This window comes from Sus scrofa, chromosome 4 (genome assembly GCF_054392235.1).
Source record: "Sus scrofa isolate SSC_HxYL_T2T_F1_AM1 chromosome 4, Sscrofa_HxYL_maternal_Yorkshire_Landrace_v2.0, whole genome shotgun sequence".
Lineage (NCBI taxonomy): Eukaryota > Metazoa > Chordata > Mammalia > Artiodactyla > Suidae > Sus > Sus scrofa.
Genome location: NC_139386.1, coordinates 35,183,455 through 35,203,550, shown reverse-complemented (window position 1 = coordinate 35,203,550; position 20,096 = coordinate 35,183,455). Strand labels below are relative to the sequence as shown.

The 20,096-nt window shown below is 42.0% G+C and overlaps 1 protein-coding gene across 22 annotated transcripts in view; it reads right to left on the bottom strand.

Moving 5' to 3' along the window:
• NCALD (neurocalcin delta) overlaps positions 1–20,096 on the bottom strand; it is a 454,841-nt gene that overhangs the window by 189,618 nt on the left and 245,127 nt on the right. For 15 of the 22 annotated variants that reach the window (XM_085020454.1, NM_001445053.1, NM_001445056.1 and 12 more), the window contains one exon: positions 2,785–2,873. The gene's annotated coding sequence lies outside the window, so the exon portion shown is untranslated. The remainder of the gene's footprint in view (positions 1–2,784; positions 2,874–20,096) is intronic. The other 7 variants (NM_001445051.1, XM_085020466.1, XM_085020460.1 and 4 more) reach the window with 1 other exon arrangement.

Below are 20,096 nucleotides of genomic sequence, written 5' to 3'. Positions count from 1 at the left end.
CTCAGCGTGTGGAAGTTCCTGGACTACAGGTCAAATTCAGGCTGCAGCTGCCAGCCTAGGCCACATTTGTGACCTATGCTGAGCTTAAGGAAACATCAGATCCTCAACCCACTGAGCGAGGCCAGGGATTGAACCCATATCCTCACAGAGACAACACTGGTCCTTAACCCACTGAGCCACAAGAGGCTCCTAGAGGAGGATTTCTGTGACATTGAAAATGAAAAGTAGTGAACTCCTAGACTAACAGGATTAAAGTAGCACTTTTTTTTTTTTTTAAGAGTAGCAGGAAAGAGGTCTTTATGCAGAAACCTGTAGAAAAAATACAATTCCATGTAATGTCCTGTAAGCTAGTCACACAGAAAGCCTTGGGGAAGAGAGTCAATTTCTTAGGGATCCAGACAAAATAATTCTAGCCCAAGGGACCAAAAGAGAAACATCCGGACAACAGGAAATCAGACATGATTGTAGACTGAGAGCCTATTCACATACCTCACTTTAAAATAGTTTCTTTAGGAGCTCCTGTCGTGGCGCAGTGGAAACGGGTCTGACTAGGAACCATGAAGTTGTGGGTTCGATCCCTGCTTCACTCAGTGGGTTAAGGATCTGGCGTGGCTGTGGCATAGGCCTGCAGCAACAGCTCCGAGTAGACCCCTAGCCTGGGAACCCCCATATACTGCGGGTGAGGCCCTAAAAAGGACAAAAGACAAAAATAAAAAATAAAAGTTTCTTTACATGTAACTTTCCTATCTATTCTCAGGAACTCTGTCACTAGGTAATTTTTACGAGAGTGTCTGAAATTCTTGAACAAACTTCCAGAAATCCCAGGAGACTGGGGCAGTGTTTTGGAAAGCCCCGGTTGGAAAGTTAAGCTTCTGTGACAAGGGTGACCCTCAGCGCTGCCTTGCCCATTCCTCTCTCAAGCCCCCACTGCTTGAGCAGGAAGTGGCTCCCTCACTGCCTCAGGAGCTTTTCTGTCCATTTCTTATCCAAATTGTCCTCCTTGGGGTCTGGCAGATGCCTCAGATCTTCAGCACAAACTCCTGGAGCCCCTGCCACAACCAGAGGGGAAGGAGAGTGTATCTGGGGCTCGCTCAAGAAGGAAACCTGTTGTGAGGAATTGCCTGTCCCTGAGATCACAGACACAGGAGGGAGGCCTGGATGCTCAAGGAGAGGCAGAAACAACCAGAAGCCAACAGGAGACACACTGATGCTTGACACCTTCGTGCCGAGGGGAAGGGGTCTTAGGATCATACTCAGGCCTTACTGTCTTTGTGGTAAAAGTGCACCTGTTCTATTAATCTTTACTTCGATACCAGAAAGACCTGAGGAACCAATGCAATGGCTATTATCATGCTTAAGGTTGTGACAGCCATAAAGACTTCAAGGATCTCAAGCTGCTGGATCACTGTTCCACTTAAATGCACAGTTCTTTCTTGGCCTCCAGGACAAATGCATTGGGGTTGAGGCTTAGTTCTCAGTTTAGTTTCTCAAGAGAAAAAAAAAACCAACAGCCATAGATTTTGGTTAGCTTGACTTCAGATATTTTATTCCTGTCCTATAGATCTCATGAAGAGGAGGGGCCTATCCAATTTGGAATAAAGGCTTTTCACTTTCACTTTCTTGTTGACCTCATTTTATATCGACTTATCCCCGCTCCCTGCAATGTCAGCAAAATACCAATTAAGGTTTTTCTTGCTCACATTTACTTGAATACATTTTTTTTTTCTTTTTAGGGCCACACCCTCAGCCTATGGAAGTTCCCAGGCTAGGGGTCAAATCAGAGCTGCAGCTGCCGGCCACAGCCATAGCCACAGCCACGCCATGCCAGATCCTTAACTACTGAGCGAGGCCAGGGATCAAACCCACATCCTCATAGATACTAGGTCAGATTCTTAACCCACTGAACCACAACAGGAATTCTCTTTACTTTAATAATTTTGCCATTGTTCCTCATATAAAACTATTTGGCAGGGTAAATATTAGATTAATATCCATGCCTTGTTTACAAACCATGACAAAAAGTATTACCAGGGCTCAAGCCATACTACCTTGCCTACAAATTTTGGATGGCTCACACCTGGGGCTATTAGCATATTTTGAAAAATTCCAAAGAAATTCATAAATCAGTAGATTTCCCTTCCCGAAAAGCCAATTTCCTAAAAATTCAGTGAAATGCTTTTGAGACCCACATCAACAAAGTAGAAAAGTTCCTACCTTTACAGGAAACTCACTATTGCAGGTGCTGCTGCCCTCATTATACCATAGTAGAATTTCAAAATAATCTTTTCTGAATTAAAAAAAAAAACTTCCACCTACTTGCTGCACAATATCCTCTTCAATTTCCCATGCCAAATGAGCAGATTAAGAAAGTAGGGGGTGGGGGGGCTCATACTTATTGCCTATTTTCTAGGAAGCAAGTCTGGTTATTTCATTATCACTTCTCCTATTTGGTTTTTTTAAGTAAATTTCTTTAGGTTTCTATTTAATTAGAGTCACCACAGAAAAGAACACAATTTCTTAAAAATTACAATGGTTGCACGGTTTTCTTTTCCGTAACATACAAATTCATCCAGGATTAAAAATGGAAATATACGTATGTGTGGGTATATCCTTCATGATAATGCTTTAAAGGCAGATGTAAGCTAGCATTTTCTATCTACCAAATACCAAACACATATAAACACACAACAGCTTAACCAGGATACAGCATCTTTGCATTCTGAATCATAATTTACACAACTTCCAACCCACGCATGTGAGAGGTTAAAAAAAAACCCCACTCACGATAAGCAGTCACGCAGCACCTGGGATCTCAGAGCCGTCCACAGTTGTCGCGACAGATTTTTATCACCAGCAGTCCTCTGGCCCTGCAACTGAAATCATTCATAATTAATGAATAATTTACTCAAACACTTGACAGCTCAGTAAGCGGTTTATGTAAGGCTGTTACTTTTATTTCTTCTGTAGTTGCCTTTGCAAACAGGAAACAGGAAATACACCTACGAGAACACTGACAGATCTCAGCCTCATTGCTCTTTGGCTCAAAATACTCAGGGGTGAGTCTTGTAGCTCAGGGTGAAAAGTACAGTCCCTAAAAGAGCAAGTATTTCACAGTCTAAAATCCTTTAGATGGATGCTATGCAGGTAATTAATTACAGGGAAAAGCAAGCATTCTTAGCAGCATTCAGGCCTTCTGACCTTAATCTTGGAAGGACTATGAACTTCAGAATCTCTATCTATACGTATAAACATATATATTAAATATATAAACACATATATGTGTTTCCATAAACATTAATACATTAAGTAATATATTTAAAATATATACATTATCTAAAATAATAACATTAAAATTATGTACATACATTTTTTCCCGGAAAATAATAAAAACTATCATTCAGGAGTCTTTTGGCTATGAAAACTAGAAAAGCCAACATAAACTCACTTATACAAATAATAACACAATAAGGAAATATTTTGGTTCACTGAGCTTGGAGAAAAAGACCCTAAATGTAGAGCCGGCTTTTGAAAAAACAGGTTCACTATATATGTCGTTTGATTCTCTGCAATTCGCTTAGCATAGGTATTCTCTGCAGATTGAGAATAACTCTGTAGATTAATCTCTGTCTGCCTATTCTTGTGGCACAAAAAAATAGCTTCAGCAATTCAAGACCACAATCCAGCTTCCAAAAGGGTAGTATTGGCATGCGGCCAGTCTCAAGCTCTGAAGTCACTCTGATTCCCCATCAGTGAATCAGTTGCTATACTTTATCGAATAGCTTTAAACTCATCAAGGTTTATCCTTAGAGGTGAGGGTTAGGATCATGCCAAAGACAAATCACGTGGAAAAGCATTCTGTGTACTAAAAGCAAGGAAAAATGGGGGACAGAACATTGGAGGAAATCAACAAATGTCTAGCACAACTCTATTCAACAGTAACCCGAATCTGCAGATGGGTATTGGAGGGTGTGTATCTATGAAAATACTGGATCTTGGGTTATGCGATGATGATGTCTGAAAGTGAATGAGTTGAGGTCCAAGGGATATTGATTACCTAAGCCTTTTGCATTTAATAAGACTTTGTAGTATCATTAGGTTTGCTCTCTGAGAAAAGAGTTCAGATTTCCATCCACTCTGGTGATGAAATACATTTTATAATGTATGAAGAGCCCTTGCATGTGATCTTCCACTTTGTTATCCAAACAAGCCTGCAGGGGCGGGGCGAGGAGGAGGTGGTGGTGGTGGCAGGCATTACCAGCAGAAGCTTAGAGAGTGAGGCAGACAATGCTGGTTAACTAACACCCAGTCCACCCTTTGTCCTAATGGAAGCTTGATTTTGCTCCAGGCAGCAATTTGCCATGTAGAAACTACAGCTAATGACGGCCAAGTAGAACAGTTTGGACCCTGGTGATATAATCTGGAAGTACTAGGTAAAGTTCCTGGGAAAGCTCTTTTAAAAGGCTCTAGCATTGGAGTTCCCGTGGTGGCACAGAGGAAACAAATCCAACTAGGAACCATGAGGTTGCGGGTTCGATCCCAGGCCTTGCTCAGTGGGTTAAGGATCTGGTGTTGCCATGAGCTATGGTGTAGGTCGCAGATGCAGCTCGGATCCCGTGTTGCTGTGGCTCTGGTGTAGGCCGGTGGCTACGGCTCCGATTGGACCCTTAGCCTGGGAACCTCCATATGCCGCGAGTGCAGCCCTAAAAAGGACAAAAAGACAAAAATAAATAAATAAATAAAAGGCTCTAGCATTTGCTTTTTGCTCTTTGCCCTTCCTCTTCCTACCTTAAAACACTGATAAAATGCCAGGGTACAGCCTTATCTGACAGTCGTGGAGCAACAAGCATGAAAACAAAAGCCACGTGATCTGAAGACTAAACTGACAGGAGGAGCCGGACACTGGGACCCGTTTGCCTCCTCCTGGGCTGTTAGATGAGGAAAAAACTGTATCTGAGCAAGCCCCTGCAGAAGGATTCTCATTTCTTGCAGTTGAACGTACTCCCAATACAAAGAGGTTTCACAAGCAGGGAATGACAGATCAAGGCCTAACTCCAGGTTTCTTGACTCCCTGTTCAACAATATTGCCAATAAACTGTGTACTCTGAATCCATACTCTGAATACTATACAAACAGGCATTTTATTTTATTTATTTATTTATTTTGTATTTTTAGAGCAGCCGCACCCACGGCATATGGAGGTTCCCAGGCTAGGGGTCTAATGGGAGCTACAGCTGCCGCCCTACACCACAGCCACAGCCAAGCCAGATCCAAGCTGCATCTGCAACCTACACCACAGCTCATGGCAACCCAGGATCCTTAAGACCCACTGAGCGAGGCCAGGGATTGAATCCGCAACTTCATGGTCCTAGTCAGATTCATTTCCTCTGCAACACGACGTGAACTCTGAAACAGACATTTTAAGTGTGTGCTTCTTTCTCTACAAATATCTCCTTTAAATGATCTGAGCCTTAGTTAAAATGCTGAGAGGGGATTCTCTCACCATTCTTGTTTTTGGTTTTTTTAGCTTTTTAACCTGTGATGCTCAAGCACTTGCAAGATTGCTAAGGCAAGAATTTCTTTTGTTAAAGAAACCTAGGTCATTAGACCAAAATTCCTTTCAAGCCTGCCTAGGGGAGAACTGGCCATCTTCCCAAACACTGCCATGGATGAATTTTCTTCCTACACCTTCTCATTCACTTAGTTATTAAAAGACAACTTCTGGCATCTGGCTCCACATGTAAGGAGCTTGGAAGTTGCCACTCTGTTACCACAAGTAGAAACCAACAAACTGGAGTTCCCATCGCGCCTCAGTGGTAACGAACCCAACTAGTATCCATGAGGACGCGGGTTCGATCCCTGGCCTCACTCAGTGGGTTAAAGCTCCAGAGTTGCTGTGAGCTTTGGTGTAGGTCGAAGTCTCAGCTCAGATCTGGCATCACTGTGGCTGTGGTGTAGACCCACAGCTATAGCTCCAATTCGACCCCTAGCCTGAGAACCTCCATATGCCACAGGTGTGGCCCTAAAAAGACCTGCCCAGGGACAGAAACTGCCACAGGCAGCAGTGATAGGAAAGCCTGAATTGTAATTGGCCAATTCCTGGAATCTCCGAGGGCACAACTCTGGGAGTTAAACACTCCAGGGAGACCCCGTCAGGGAGGCCCACATAATACTGTGAGATTTACTTCCAGGAGCTCTAGCAGAGTAAACAGCAGAGAAAAATCCCCTCAGACTTCTGGAAGCAGGAGCGGGGAAGGAACATTTTGAAATATGCCAGAGCGCTGTGTTCTTAACAAAGCCTGCCCTCAGGGGAAACTAGTTCACCAGAGCCTAACTGACCTGGAGCAGGGAAATACACAGCCCTCCTCAAGCCTTCCACGTGGGCGAAAGGAGTCACCAGACTACAGCCCACTCTAGCCATCCTGCCCCACCTGAGGGAGGAGAAAAAAAACCCTGGGAAACACTTGTGAAGTTTGCAGTCCAGGAGCAGAGGCTCATTAAAACACTGAGACCTATAACCATAGGAGGCACCAAATGCTGCCTCTTCCTGAAGATCACATGACTGAAGATCTATTTAGAGCAGTTCCTTTTACCTGGTACATCCTGATTCGCTGGCAAGAAAAAATTACCAGGCATACCAAAAGGGAAAAAAAAAAAAAATCCACACCATTTTTAGAGGCAGAGCATCAGAACCAGCATGGCAGGGAAGTTGGAAGTGAAAGATCACAGAGCTCTCACAAAGGCTGGAATAATTTACTGAGCCAAAAGTCAAGGAGGGGCCAGACCTATATATCAGTTCCAGAGGCATTAAGACCCTAGCCCTGAAAAGCAAAATGTTAAAACTTGTACAAGAAAATCTAGAACATATTTTACACATATTTTCCACCTGTTGGTAGCTTATCTTTTTATCTTTTGAGGCCTTCAGAGAGCAAATATTTTTAATTTGTTTTTCTTAAATGATTTTTACTTTTTCCATTATAGTTGGTTGACAGTTTTCTGTCAGTTTTCTACTGTAGAGCAAAGAGACCCAGTCACACATACATACATGCATTCTTTTTCTCACATTATCCCCCATCATGCTCCATCACAAGTGACTAGATAGAGGTTCCAGTGCCACACAGCAGGATCTCATTGCTTCTCCAGTCCATGTTTAGTTTGTATCCAGATAGTTTTCATTTGGATGAAGTCCAGTTCATCTATTGTTTTCCTTTAGAGATCACAGTTTTGGCATGTTTTAAGAATGCTTTGTGCACCTTTAGGTCCTAAAGATTCTCTCCTGTGTTTTCTTCTAAATGTTTTAAAGTTTTCTTTTATATTTAAAACTATGATCCATTCTGATTTGTATAAGGTATGGGGTTTTTAGGTTGAAGGTTTTTTGAGGGGGGTGGTTAACTACAGATATTCCATTGCTTCAGCACCATTTGTTGAAAAGAATATCTTTGCTCCATTGAATTGCTTTCACATAGTTGTCGAAAGTTAGTTGGCTATACTTACATAGGGCTATTTTCAGGTCCTCTATTCTGTTCCTTGATCTATGTGTCTATCTCTCTGCTAATTCCATCAGTCTTGATCATTACAGCTATATGATAAGTCTTGAAATCAGGTAGAGCGAGTCCTATTTTCTTCTTTTTCAAAATTGTTTTAGACATTCGAGTTCATTTCCTGTCTCTCATAAAGTTTTAGAATAATCTTGTCTATATCTACAAAAATATATGCTAGAATTTTTATAGGAATTGCATTAAACCTGAGTATCAGTTAGGGAAGAAGTGATATCTTTACTATGCTGAATCTTCCAATTCATGAATATAGCATGTCTCTCCATTTATTTAGATCTTTAATTTTTTTTCCATTGGCATTTTGTAGTTTTCAGCATATGAATCTTATACATGTCTTGTTAGATTTACAAATAACTATTTCACATGTTTGTAAGTGATACTGTGTGTTTACATATATATATGTATGTATGTGTGTATACACACACACATATAAATTAGTCTTTTTAGGGCTGCACCCGCAGCATATGGAGGTTCCCAGGTTAGGAGTCCAGTTGGAGTTGTAGCCATAGCCTATGCCACAGCCACAGAAACACCAGATCTGAGCCACATCTGCAACCCACACCACAGCTCATGGCAACGCTGGATCCTTAACCCCCTGAGCGAGGCCAGGGAATGAACCATGTCCTCATGGATACTAGTAGGCTTTGTTAACTGCTGAGCTGCGATAGGAACTCCTGATATTGGATATTTAATTTCAGCATCTATGTATACATTGATAGTATATAGAAATACAATTGAGTTTTCTATGCTTAATCTTCTATCATGTAACCTAGCTGAACTCACTTATTCTAGGAGGTTATTGATTTTTTTTTTTATAGATTCCATTGGGTTTTTCTAATAGACCATCTGCAAAAAGGAGCAGTTTTATTTCTTCCTTTCTGATTTGTCTGCCTTTTATTTTCTCTTCTTACTTTACTGCATTGTGCAGAATTCCAATACTATGTTGAATAGAAGCTGTGAAAGAAGACATTCTTCTCTTACATGTAATAGTCTTTTACTGTTACATATAACATTAGCTATGGTTATTTTGTAGATTTTTTAAAAATCAATTTTAGGAAGTTCCCCTCTATATTTTTCTAAGAGTTTTTCCTTTTTTCTTTTTTTTATCAAATGGGTATTGAATTTCGTCAAATGATTTTCCTGTTTCAATTAGTATGATTTTGATTCTTTTTTCTTTCTTTCCTTTCTTCTTTTTCTTTCCTTTTCTTTTTTGGCTGCACCTGCAGCATATGGAAATTCCTGGGCCAGGGATCAAACCCAAGCCACAGCAGCAACCCAAGCTGCTGCAGTGACAATGCCAGGTCCCTAACCCAGGTGCCAAAAGGGAACTCCATGATACTTTTTCTTCAGACTGTTTATATGGTAGATTATACTGAGTGCTTTTCATATTGAATAATCATGTTCTTAGAACAAACATCACTTTATCGTGGTATATAATTATATATTTCTGAGTGCTATTTGTCAATATTTTGTTAAGGAATTTTACATTTATCTTCATGAGAGTCATTAGTCTCCAGTTTCTTATGTTGTCCAGTCTTTTTTCAGTTTAGGTACCAGAGTGCGTCATATAATTATTTGGGGAGTGTTTCCTCCTCTTATGTTTTCTGGAAGAAATTTACAGGATTAATGTCAATTCTTCTTTAAATATTTGGTTGAATTTTCCAGTGAAAGCTTCTCAGTCTGGAATTTTCTGTTTGGGGAGTTTCTAAATTACTAAGTCAATTTCCTTAGTTATAAGACTATTCAAATTATCTGTCATATACTGTGTGAGTTGTGTTAGTTCATGCTTTTCAGGAAATTGGTCCATTTCACATAAATTGTGAAACTTAGGGGTGTAGATTTATTTGTAAGTATTACATTGTTATTCTTTTAATGTCAGGAGGTCTGTAGTGATGTCTCCTTTTGATTCCAAATATTGGTAACTTGTGTCTTTGTCAGTATTGCTGGAGGTTTATCAATTTTGTTGATCTTTTCAAAGAAGCAATTTTTTGTTTGACCTATTTCCTCCACTATTTTTCTCTTTTCACTTTTACTGATTTCTGATCATATTTTTATTATGTCCTTTACACCTGCTTTGGGTTAATTTTGTTCTTTTTTTCTAATTTCTTGAAAAACTAGTTTCTGGAGATGGGAGCTTAAATTATTGATTTGAGACTTTTCTCCTATTTTTGTCCTTTGTATTATTCTTTCTTCCTTCCTAGTGTTCAAGATTCTCTCTTTTATTATTTCCTTTTTGTTTAGAGAAGTTTCTTTAGCTACTTTTTAAAGATAAGCCTGCTGGTGACAAATTTCCAGGTTTTCCTTCAACTGAGAATGTTTTAATTTCCTCTTCATTCCTGAAGGATATTTTCACTGGATATAGAATTTTGGGTTAATAGTTCTTTTCGTTCAGCATTTGAAAAATATTCTGCCACTTCCTTCTGGCCTCCATGGTTTCTGATGATAAACCACTGTCATTCTAATTGTTTTCCCCCTATAGCTAAAGTCTCATTCCTCTCTTGCTGTTTTTAGGATCTTTTCCTTGACTTTATTTTTTAGAAGTTTGACTGTAACATATCTTAGTGTTGATTCCTATGGGTTAATCCTGTTGGGATTTCACTCTAACTTCTTGACACTGTAGGTCTATGTCTTTGCCACATTTTCCATTTTTAGGAAAATGAAAATGAAAATAAAATTTCTAAAAGAATACAAAAATCAAAACTTTTTTTTTTTTTTTTTTTTTTTTTGTCTTTTTTGTCTTTTGTTGTTGTTGCTATTTCTTGGGCCGCTCCCGCGGCATATGGAGGTTCCCAGGCTAGGGGTTGAATCGGAGCTGTAGCCGCCGGCCTATGCCAGAGCCACAGCAACGCGGGATCCGAGCCACGTCTGCAACCTACACCACAGCTCACGGCAACGCCGGATCGTTAACCCACTGAGCAAAGGCAGGGACCGAACCCGCAACCTCATGGTTCCTAGTCGGATTCGTTAACCACTGCGCCACGACGGGAACTCCCAAAACTTTTTTTTGAAGTTGAAAAAGGAAACGCATCTCTTATGCTTCCCAAGAAATGAATACCTTGATCACCAGGCAAGGGGTCTTGCTTCAACAGCCCTCTATTAGAACATGTTCTTGGATTTCTCTTCAGACTAATGTGGAGCATGACTGCCTCCAGGAGAGAGGACTAGACCGGCAGCTGAAGTAGGAACAAGCAGTGTTCCATCAGTAAGCCATAACCTGATGCTATAAAGCTTTCTTCTTCTGGCCTTTTCAGCCCCACCCAGACTTCATATTACTTAAACCTTTCAGCTCTCTTAGATCCCAGACTTGGCATGGATTTTTACACTTTTCTCTCCCCTGGGATAGCTCTCCTCTGGCATTCTGCTTATTTACCTGTTCTCTTACCCATTTTTGCCTGCATTATGACCCAGCTCCCTTGATGGAGGCCCTTGACCAAGCTAAACACCACCTACCCATTTTAATGAATTTGCTTTACCAACACTTGCGTTGCTCTCCAAAGCTAATGGAATAGAGATTTTCCTTTCTTCTCTTCAATGTAGGGATAGGGGAGATTGAATTTAAAGTTCCATAGTCCCCTCTCTCTAGGAGATATTTCTATGAGGTCACCAGCTGCTTTTGATATGTGCTTCTTCTATGCCAAGCCCCCGAACTAGAGGCAGGAAGAGAAATGGGTGGGAGGACAAATTAACACTGAAAAGCTTGATAAATACTAACAGCAAATACTAAAAATAACTAGGCAGAAGTAGTCTACTTTTAGGAATTTCATTTGTGCCTTTCTGTTGGGGACGAGGAGGAGGGAGAGAGAGAGAGGGCTGTGGAGAAGGGGCTGGAAATGTTAATGTCCTCTGGAGGTGGAGACACTTAGAGCTTCCCCAGGCAGACAGAACCACCTCACCCCCTCCCTGAAATAGCTCTTTCTCTTTCTCAGCTTCTCAGGCTTCTGCAGCTCTGCAAACCTGGGCTGCAAACAGCATCCCTGCTCTTGCCAGCAGAGAGAAAAAGCAGCTAAGAGAGAGTAGGCTGCTTTGCTACTCAATCTCACCCTCTCCTAATTGCAGAATACCATGGCCATCTCAGTTCCTGGAGATCAGAGGGTGGCTGGGATCATGTGTGTTGCCACCATATCAGTGAGTCCCTGGTTTGCTTGGTGTGACATGGCAAAGCCACTAACTCCATATGACACAATCTGCATGGTAGAGACAGGAAATCACAGACTAGGAATTTTACATGTCCCCAGAAATGCTTTCTAGGACGGGCAGCCCCGTCCTTTCACAGCCAGGATCTTCTGATTTAACAAAGTGGCAGAGAGCAAGTCTGTTCAATTCTGTTTCTGTCATTTTCCCTTCCCTGGTGAGCAATTCAATTATGTTATGAATTTATATGGATGGCTAGAACTGGAGGAAGATACAACATGAGGGAAACAATTCCCACTTGGGTGACTTATATGCACTTTTGAGCTCTTCATCATATCAGTCCTACGCAACCAGCAAAAAGGGGGCATCTCAAGCCTGAGTCTTCTCCTCCTACTCCCCAACCCCTCCTCTGTAATGCACAGTCTCAATAGCACAGATTGGCAGCAAAATGAAATAAGAAGTTCCCCTTCCTCTTACCTCCTCTCAAAATCTCCACATCTTTGTCCATCTCACCCTACCTCCTTCATGACTTGAATTAAGGAGCATCCTTCATGCAAAGGTTAATCCCTCTGTTTATGTCCAGATTGTCCCTCTGGAATCATCCGCAACTTGTTCCACCCCTTTTCCCCATCACTTCTCTTATATTTTCAGGATGCTGCTTCCCTTATCTCCTTCTCTGGAGCTGGAAAAAGCTTCAGATGCTCTAATCCTGCAAATCTGCCTTCTATTTTGTTACCCCCTTTTCCAACCCATCTCTCTCCTTCTCTTCTCCATCACATGTCCTAAATAAGACTCTAAATTGATTATTTCCATCTCCCTTCCTTTATTTACCCTTTAACCCACACAATCAGACCATCATCTGCTTTCTCCAAATTCCCTAATGATTTCCAGGTTGCCAAATGCAATTGTCTTGACCTTTCTGCTTAGCCCTCCTGAACCCACTCATCTCCTCTAAACTCTCTGATGTTTTTTATGCCATTGGTTTCAATGTCTATTTTTTTTCTCAGATAATTCCTAAATCTTCATCTCTAGCATCAGTTCTCTGTCTCCCATTCTCTCTCCTTCTGATACATTTCTCTGCTCTACCTTGAATATTTTGTAGCATCTTAAATTCATTAGGCTTAAAGCTCAATTTTTGCTTTAGACCCTCAAAATTACTTCTCAACCTGACTTCTCTATCTCTAATAATATCATCTCCAGCTTCCCAACCACCTCAACCCAAAATCCAGGAGCCTTCCTAATCAAGTGGCTGAATCTTGCTTGATTTTACCCTCACCAGCATTCTTAGATCTTTCTTCCCATTTCCATGGATACTGCTAACTTGAAGCCCTTGCCACCCCTGTATGACTTAAACCACACCAGGCTATTGATATCACCTTCTCATTAGTCCCCCTACTTATCTTCTTATCCACCCTCCACCCCTCCATAAGCTCCATAAGCCCTCACTCAGTTAACACCCTAATTAAAGCACAAGTATAGATATGCCACTTTCTTGTTCAAAGAAGCTTCCTATTGTTTCCTGGTTCAAGTTCAAGCCCCCTAACCATGAGCTGAGGGTGCTTTCTCCCGGTGGTCTCCTCTCTGTACCCCAAACTCAAAGCACATCAGAATACACTACTGGGGCCTTCCTATCCCTGTTTTCTCACACTTAATAGACAACTTTGAGGGCAACTCTTGCAGTTTCTGTATAAACATATTCTCACTTAACGCTTATATGTGAAGTCAATTCTAAATTATTCACAGTAACAGGATGAAGTAGTTAAATCTACAAATCACTTACGTGATAATGCAAGTGAATACACTTTTCCACAAACCCACTGTTTCCTTATTGCTAAATATGGGCCATGTCAAGCTCTCATAACCATCTCATGTCCTGATGTGTCAAGTCATAGCTGGACTCTGACAGGACACCTGGGGCAGAGACAGACACAGACCTCCACCCTCTCTCTCAGCTGCCTCTTCTTGATGTACTTTTCAAATTGATTTCTTCCCCTTTCCCCGTACTTCTTACATGTGTCAAGGTAGGATATTCCCTGTAAATGTCCTTGAATTCTCTGTTATATAAATCTCCAAATAACTGTATATTCTAAACTGCTGCCAACCCCATATGATGATCCAAAAGCATCTAAGGGCTTTGATCATCTAAATCAGGAGTGTGCTATAGGCCAGATAATAAATATTTTCAGCTTTGCAGACTGAAAATACAGTCTTTGCTGCAATTACTCAATGCTGCTGTTGTGTCACAAAGATAGCCTGGGTAACACAAAAACAAGTGAGTGGGACTGAGTGCCAACAAAACTTTACCTGCAAAAACAGGCAGCTGCCCAGCAGGTCATTGTTTGCCAACCCCCAGTCTAAATTGAGCTTCTGGTGAACAAATGACTTCATGTTTTCTTTCCAAACTCTAACTTTCATTGCAGTCATCTGATTAGAAAGAACACCAGAATTTCATTTGATAGGGCCTTTTCTTTTTTCACAAGATTACAATTAAACCAAACTCAGGACCCTGAGTGGGTGCAGGGAAATAAGGAGGGGACACTGGAAGGCTCCCTGGGACTTTCCTCCCAGCCCATGACATCACCCCCGGTGGGCACAGGGCGAGGCCAGTGGGTGAGAGCATATTCTCCTTGGGCACAGATTTTAAGGGGGCACCAAAAAACACAATAATCAAAATAAATAAATATGTATTTATGTATGTACGTATGTATTTATTTATTTTTTAGGGCCACACCCATGGCATATGGACATTCCCAGGCCAAATAGGAGCTATAGCTGCCTGCTCACACCACAACCACAGCAACACCAGATCCGAGCCGCATCTGTGACCTACACCACAGCTGCCCGTAACACGAGATCCTTAACCCACTGAGTAAGGCCAGGGATCAAACCTGTGTCCTCATGGATACTGGTTAGGTTCTTAACCTGCTGAGCTACTATGGGAACTTCTCAAAATAAATATTTTAACGCAATACTTAACAAATTCAAAATTAATGATAAATGTCCATAATGAACAAAACACCAACATTTTAAATAAAGACAGGATCACTATTACTGATTTTTTTTTCTTTCGCCTTGGGCTCCCATATGGCTCTGCACAGCACTGATCCTATCTTTATTTACAATGTTGATATTTTGTTAATGAAGGATTTTTTTGCATGAATTTTGACTTTTTTAAAATATTGCATTAAAAATTTTTCTTTCATTTATGGAGTTTGATGGTGCTTTCTTTAATTCTGTACCAAAGCAAGTGCCCTACTCACCTCCCTACCCATTCCTTAGAACCAGCCCCATGTCGCTCTCTGTATTATCGGCACCCATCCTCCTTTCAGAGAATGATGTGCGTCTATTTAATGTTATCTTTGGACTAGATCATTCCTCTGGGCTGCTTTGATACCATTTTGGTTACTGGATCTGCCTCATACATAAATTGATTTGAAGCATGTGGAAACTCTTGTGCCAGACTTTCTAGAGTCACTTCTTGAGGAACATGTTAAGGTAAGAGGGGAATTAATATTTTATAAAACATATTAAGTCCAAAGTGACACTCGGCTAAAGAACTTTTTCTTTTTTTTTCCTTTTTGGTGCCACACCCACGGGCATGTGGAGCTTCCCAGGCTAGGAGCTGAATCATAACTGCAGCAGCCCACCTACACTGCAGCCACAGCAATGCCAGATCTGAGCTGGATCTGTGACCTACACCACAGCTCATGGCAACACCAGATCCTTAACCCACTGAGCACTGAGCGAGGCCAGGGATCAAATCTGCATCTTCATGGATGGTAGTCAGATTCGTATCTGCTGAGCCACGATGAGAACTCCAGTTAAGGGACTTTCTTTTTTTTTTTTTTTGTCTTTTTGCTATTTCTTGGGCCGCTCCCGCGGCATATGGAGTTTCCCAGGCTAGGGGTTGAATCGGAGCTGTAGCCACTGGCCTACGCCAGAGCCACAGCAACGTGGGATCCAAGCCGCGTCTGCAACCTACACCACAGCTCACGGCAACGCCGGATCGTTAACCCACTGAGCAAGGCCAGGGATCGAACCCGCAACCTCATGGTTCCTAGTCGCATTCGTTAACCACTGCGCCACGATGGGAACTGGGACTTTCTGACTGTCATTGCTCATGACAAACCAATGAGGTTTGATTACATTATTTTGCATAAATAAGGAAATAGAGGCTCAATAAACCAAGATTATAGAAAATATTAAAGCCAGGTGGAAGCTTCCTGCTACAACATGTTATCTGTGAAGATGCTAACACTGTAGACATGGTTAAGGCACTTTCTTACCTTCCTATCTATGTTTGCACAGAACCTCCCACGTGTATAAAGAACTTTCCAGTGTTTCATCTCATTTGAGCTTCATGATAATTCTAGAAGGGAAAAGTCTCATATTTAAGACATGCTATCATGAACTCATCAGTTCCATCATATGGGGGAGGACATATCCAGAAAAGCTAAGCAAACATAACCCAAGGTCACCAGCTAATAACCAGAAAAACTAGAATTATAAACCCAGGTCATGTGAGACCTGGTGAGATTTTCACTACTTCCTTCCCATCCTAGAGGAGCACCCTTGGCTTAAGTATCTTTGACCCAATACCACCCATGTTCATACCACAGGTCATACCCCAAAGGAATAATATTTCGGACTAGAAATTTTGATAGGAGAAAACCAGCAATAAGGGAAGGAGCCTGAAGCACTGAGTGCTCTCTGCCCTGAAAAGGAAGGGCTGAGGCAAATGGGGGGTTAAGGGAGGGGGTGTTAGGAGCCCCTGGAAGGATGGAGACATGAAGAGGCTCAGAAAGACAAGGCCAACCTTGGACCATTTCACCACTTTGTCAAAAGTCCATCCTCTTGGTGCTAGGAGCCATTAGCATTGTAATTAAAGCAACTGTCATCAAAGCAACTTCTACTCACACCCCTAACCTTTCTGGATTCCATGCATCAAGAAAGCAAAAGAACAATTTCCAGCTTCCAGTTCCCATTTGTTGAAGGGGCCATCATGGTTTTGTGATCAGAAGGAGCATCATCTGAACACAGGGCACAGAGGAGACCATGCAGATGGGGGAGAAGGATCGGATCAAAGGGAAGACAGGATGCAGGAGCAGAGGAGAAGGACAGGAGGTCTTTCAACATCATTTCCAATCTGATGCTGGGGAGAAAAGGACAGGTGGTCCACTGTGGAAAGAAATCACATTTTATGTTACTCCAGGCAACTTCCAGGGAGGCATCCACCCACAGGAGAAGTCACACCTGGGATCTTATCTCTGTAATGAGATGCACAACAGGTATTTTCAAGCATTTAAAGTGCCTGAATGTGCCAACTTTCCTGGTTGGTCACAAGTTCCTAACAGCTATGTGCCTCTTTCATTGGGGAGCCACCAGGACATGCTGGGATTCTACGGATGCTCATTCTTCAAAATAAAGCTGCTCAAAGAATCCTCTGGCAATTTTAACTATACAAGAATAGAAAACACCCCAGGCAGAGTGTGAGAGGCCAATCTTGTCAACAGTAGGATGGCAAGGTATAAACAAAAATGGAAAGAAAAATATAGCCTCTAAAGAAAATCATTACTTTTGACAAGGACAACAAGATGGGAATAAAATCAGCCTATAATATTATGGAACAAAAGCCCAGAGAAGTGTTAAATCACAAGCCAGGTGGCTGCAGGAATTCGCAATGATCCATTCCAATCTGCCAACTCATCCTTTTTGGCATCAGGCTTGATTTTACAGGCTCCTCTTCTAGTTTTATATGGTCAGGGTTCTGTTTGGTTGGGTTCTGTTGTTTCTTCCATGCACCACAATCAGCATTTCTTAAGGCTGTTCCAACTCTCTGAAGTCCTATCTTTCTTTGCCTCTGACCCCACAAACAATGTTGCTTTGAAGAAAGAACCAAAACCCACACTCTTTCCATCTTTCATTTGACTGAATCATGTCTGTGCACGCAGGGGAAATATGTTCACACACTGGTCCTGAGTCTTGTGTTGCTGGAAGATGTGGTGCAGCTAAACTCCAGCATCTTCTCTCCTTTCAATCTTTCTACCAATGATTAAGCACTGAGCATATGCTTTCAGACAGTGGCCTGGGGATGACAGAGATGAACCAGCAAATCCTGGCTTTAAGGACCACACAGTCCACAGTCTTCCAAGAGAGACTGGAAAACAAACACTTACGAGAAGGGATGGGACCACCCTGCACTCTACAGTAACAATGTGCACGGGTCCCAGTTGTACGTTTTCCACTCCCTAGAAGACTGCTTCTGGGCCAAAAATGCCAGGGATTAGGTACCAGTGGCCAAGCAGGCACAGATAGTGGACAGCGCTCATGTTCTCCTATGAGGCGAGGAGGCCCTTTGGGGGGAGTCTCCTCCACTTCCACCGTTGCCTTACTCTACATACCTCTTTTCAGCCTCAGACCTCCCAACTGCTTTGCTTGGACTTCTAATCCTCCCTGGCTCTAGTTATTAAGATCGCTGTCACCCATGGCATGCATTTTTACTATGGGCCGAGAATGGCCCAAACATTAACTCCTTGAATTTTCATAATATTCTTGGGCTTTGTTATCCTGATGTTACCAACGAAGGAAATGAGCCCTGGAAAATTCTGGAAACTTGTGCAAGGCCACAGAACTAAGAAGCAGAAAAACCGAGGTTAGAAGCCAGAACTGTGTGATTAGAAAGACTCACAGTACATGGTCTGCTCTATAGGCACGTGTGCTCCAACTATTCTCTAGGTTATTTACACTGTAAGGTCCGAGATCAACATTTCCATTCTTGTAACAGTGCCTTGGCAGGGTACAACTGTAAGCAAGCAGAGCAGGCATTGCCCTGCGTGGTGTTATTTAAAGGAGGCCAGACAAGGATGGGTTAAAATATCTCCACTGTTGCTTATCACAGTGCCTGGAATTTCACTACTGGAAGTGCATTACTTTGGGTCTTAAAATCTTTCTGGTTTTCAGGATTTCTCAGTTAGAACAAGATTGCCCTGGGAGAGGTGATACTCAGCTGAGACCCCAGTGACATCAGGACCTCGGAGAATGAGTCACAAGAGAGATGCTTAGCAAGGAGCCTGGGATCCAGGAATGGCAAGGGGTCCTGAGAAGAAGATGGGAGGTCTCAAAGTCAGGGGTGATGGTTTTGTTGGGCTGAGCCCACCTCGGTGGCCTGCAACACAGAGCCAGGCCAGTGGAAGGCACCTAAGTCTCTTGATTTGAGGAAAACACTGTTTTGATCAGGTCTAAGGGATGAAGGCCTGGGGTATGGTGGCAGGCAGACCCTGCATTGTAAAGGCACAAAAGGCAAGAAGGCAGGATCCTTGCCTCAAAGAGCTAACAGTCTCTTTGGAGAGAAAAAGTATCCATAGCAAACAACAGGCAAGTAAGACCAGACAGGAATGACCAAGCATAGAATACACATGTGATAGGAAACTCAGGAAAAGGAGAGCTCGGTGTGGGAGGAGGTGGTGTGGGCATCTGTGTGGACACAGGGCCCCAAGGGCAGTACCAGAAAAAGAGCTGGAAGAATGAGTTCATGATTTTTTTTTTTTTTTTGGCTTTTTAGAGCCACGCCTGAGGCATATGGAAGTCCCCAGGAATGATTATACATCACTCATTATTAGAGAAATGCAAATCAAAACCACTCTGAGGTACCACCTTACACCAGCCAGAATGGCCATCATCCAAAAGTCTACAAACAATAAGTGCTGGAGAGGGTGCGAAGAAAAAAGAACCCTGTTACATTGTTGGTGGGATTGTAAATTGGTGCAACCACTGTGAAAAACAGTATGGAGATGCCTCAGAAAACTAAAAATAGAACTACATTTGATCCAGCAATCCCACTCCTGGGCATCTATCCAGAGAAAACCATGACTCGAAAAGACACATGTACTCTGATGTTCATTGCAGCACTATTTACAATAGCCAAGACATGGGAACAACCTAAATGTCCATCAACAGAGGAGTGGATCCAGAAGATGTGGTACATATACACAATGGAATATTACTCATCCATTAAAAGGAACGAAATACCAGCATTTTTAGCAACATGGATGGACCTAGAAATTATCATGCTAAATGAAGTCAGCCATACAATGAGACACCAACACAAAATGCTTCCATTGACATGTGGAATCTGAAAAAAGGACAGAATGAACTTCTTTGCAGAACAGATGCTGACTCACAGACTTTGAAAAACTTATGGTCTCTGGAGGAGACAGTTTGGTGGGTGGGGGGATGCACTGGGGTTGTGGGTTGGAAATCCTACAAAATTGGATTGTGATGATCATGGTACAACTATAAATGTAATAAATTCATTGAGTAATAAAAAAACAAAAACAAAAAACGAAAAAACAAAGGAAGGGTGGACATGATTTGATTAGCATAAAGGTGGTTGGCAACCAAACACCATTGGCA